The following is a 3,634-nucleotide window of genomic DNA, read 5'->3' as shown; positions in this document are numbered from 1 at the left end:
GCGAGAGAGAATGAAGTCACTCTCCCTCTACTTTCTGTGCTCTTAGTTCCTCAGTGACCTGGTGGGCACCCACCCACACTGGAGAGGGGAATCTACTCCCTCAAATGCTCCTCTCTCCTGGAGACACCCTCAAGGACACACCTGGAAATCACATCTTAGCAGCAATCTGGGCATCCTTAGCTCGATCAAGTTGTCACCTAAAATCAACCATCACAACCACAGGCTAGTATTAGCTGAGCTATGGAGGAGAAGGGACAGGTGTGGTTTTCTTGGGCTGGATTTGTGAAGGGGAGGGCAGGGCCTCTGCCCCTCTACCACCCCCAGGTTGTGTGGTAGGGCAGTGATGAGTGGGATCTCCAAGGAGAAAGTGAATGTCTGCAGACCTGGGCTGTGGGTCAGTCATCCTTCCCTGCACATCCCATTTCGTTTCTGGGAGCCAGGGGGCTTCCCTTACCACTTAGCACACTCTCTCACCTGCCCCACTGGCCTGGGAGCCCCAGGAAAGCAAGGATCCTGTCTTGTTTGCCTCATGCTCATGACAACACCAAACTCAGAATCTGACACACAGCGACTTCTCAATATAGTAACATCATTTAAATAAATATGTCCCCACTGTTAGTGTTTCACCTCAGAGTTCTGTACGGAAAATGATTCACATCCTTAAGGCATTCTGATGATGGCACAGAATGACTTCATTCACTCTTAGGTGACTGATATCAGCCCTGTCAGTCTTCTCTTTGGAGATGTCATTTCAGCTGTCTTCAACTTTTATCTAAGACTCTGCCTAGAAATAATTATGTTGGTGCCGTGCTACCTTGGAATGTTTCTAAGCTAGTTTTTTTTTTTTAATTGAAAAATATTTGCATAAAGTTAAAAAAATTCAAACAACAGTGTAAACCATGAAAAGTGTCTCCTTACCAGGCCAGACATTTACTGAGATGCCCTCTCTCCAGAGACAGATACTAACTTTTTAAGGCATACTTCTGCGAATTTTCTACATAAACACACACATGTATATATCTATATAGGCATATATATAGATATATACATGTGTTTAATACAATTGGGAACGTATTATATATAACTTGTTTCCAATTTGTTTTGTCATTCAAAACTTATCTTGAGGATTTTCCATATTGTGACATATAAATTGACTCTATTCCTTTTTTAAAAAAAGTATTAAAATAAAACTTGCACATGATTTTAGCATGAACCATACATAAGGGTTCATAACAGAAGAGAACTGTCTGTCTCATCTCCTCAGAAGAGAACTGTCTCATCTCCTTACCTCTTGCCTTGCTCCAAGGCAACTTTTTATCTGTCTTTAGTTTTTCTGATAAACAGCACTGTATTATAAATGAAAGGTTTATATTCCTTAATTTATTGACTTAAAATATTATCTATTGACAGTCTGCTCTGATGGATGATGAACCATCCCACTAACTAACATGCTTACGTCTCTATTTATCAGTGCTGGATGTTATCCATTACTTTTCTAATAAGATAGGTGAGCATTTAGCACTTCCTGCACCCCATCGCTTCCCAGTATTGCTCCATCTCTATTTACAATCCTCGCTCTGGTGACCTCGGCAGCCTCCAACGCCACACCTACTCTATTTCTCTTTGATTTCACCATAGAAAGCATTTCCTGACTTTGAAATATAAGAACATGAGCAAACCTAACCCTTCTCTCCCCTTATATCATCCTCTCTGCAACCTTCCCCTTTTGTAGAATCACTCAGCTCCCCCTTCATCTCGCCATTGTCAAGGGGATTATGTCCTTATTCTGTTCTGTAACCACAATGAAGTCTTTTCCTGTGATTTGCTGGTACATGCGGACTATACAGTCCATAGAGTTCTCCAGATCAGAATACTAGAGTGGGTAGCTGTTCCCTTCTCCAGGGGATCTTCCCAACCCAAGGATTGAACTCAGGTCTCCTGCATTGCAAGTGGATTCTTTACCAGCTGAGCCACCAGGGAAGCCTTGCAGTTCATACATTGATTTGAACTCTTTCAGTAGGGAGTGACAGAAAGCTCAACCCAAACCAAATGAAAAAGGAAAGGAAGTTTGCTCATGTAACAGCAAAGCATTTGGGGAAAATGCAACCTGATGCAAAGCTTCATTTAAAGGTATTGTCAGGACTTAGCTTTTTTCTCTCCAGTTCTTAAATTCTCTCCCGTCAAGGAGGCAAGATGTTGTCACCTGCTCCAGATTTTCACTTTCTCAAGCTCAAATCCAATAAACTCAGTGGAAAGAGAGGAAGTTACTTCTCAGTCAGACTTTAGGATTCCAAACTTCAGAATCCAAACTTTAGGATTGGAACACTGTGTTCTCAGGCTCATCTCTGAACCCATTGCTGGAACTGGGGGCCCTGGGTATGCCGATTATCTAATTACCACCTCTGGAACAAGGTCTGGAGCTCCACCCAAGGCACAGAAGGGGTTCCTCCAAAGGAAATCAAAAGAAAGAAGGAAAGGGTGCTGGGCATCAAAAATAATAAATACCTACCCTGGACCACCTAGATAGCATATTAAAAAGCAGACATTACTTTGCCAACAAAGGTCTGTCTAGTCAAGGCTATGGTTTTTCCAGTGGTCATGTATGGATGTGAGAGTTGGACTGTGAAGAAAGCTGAGCACCGAAGAATTGATGCTTTTGAACTGTGGTGTTGGAGAAGACTCTTGAGAATCACTTGGACTCCAAGGAGATCCAACCAGTCCATCCTAAAGGAGATCAGTCCTGGGTGTTCATTGGAAGGACTGATGCTGAAGCTGAAACTCCAATACTTTGGCCACCTCATGCAAAGAGTTGACTCATTGGAAAAGATCCTGATGCTGGGAGGGATTGGGGGCAGAAGGAGAAGGGGACGACAGAGGATGAAATGGCTGGATGGCATCACCAACTCGATGGACATGATTTTGAGTAAACTCCAGGAGTTGGTGATGGACAGGGAGGCCTGGCATGCTGTGATTCATGGGGTCGCAAAGAGTCGGACATGACTGAGCAACTGAAATGAACTGAACTGAACTGAACTCAACCCTGGACCACAAACTCTTCAGGGTTCTGTTTACATAAACTTGTGAACTGAGTGAAGGAAACAGAGAGTGGTAGTTTCTGTGATCTAACAAGAGGTGCAATAAATTTTTAAAAACATCATCAGCTATACAAAACACCTCTGGAGGCCTAATTTTACTTGAGAGCCACCAGTTTGCCACTACTGGCCTATATACTAATTCTGAGAGTTCAAGAAGTGTGAATCGTGTTTATTTTATTATAGCTATGTAAGCAGTTTTTACAGCAGAGTGAATGAACGTTTTCAGATTCTCTAGGCTTCCTGTTGTGACTCCTGCAGACTCAGAGAATGTTCTTGGTTTCAAGTTGCAAAGATTCTCCCCCTTTAACCTCCCCCATCACTCAGAATCTAGCTGCAGTGTAGCTTGCTGCAAACTTGCCCTTTGAATGGCAGATGTGGTTGCCTAGTCTCCTGACATTCCCTTGTCCTTGCCTGTTTGGATCTTTTTCTTGGTTGTCATCATTGATGTCACAGTTCTTCTCACATGTCTGGTGATGTCTTATGATTTGTAATTTTACTTAAGAGAGGAGCTTGAAGTTGACAGCGAGCTCTGTGAAGGT

The sequence above is a fragment of the Odocoileus virginianus genome, chromosome 9, assembly GCF_023699985.2.
Source record: "Odocoileus virginianus isolate 20LAN1187 ecotype Illinois chromosome 9, Ovbor_1.2, whole genome shotgun sequence".
In the NCBI taxonomy this organism is placed as follows: domain Eukaryota; kingdom Metazoa; phylum Chordata; class Mammalia; order Artiodactyla; family Cervidae; genus Odocoileus; species Odocoileus virginianus.
Note: the sequence above shows the minus strand (reverse complement) of the source record.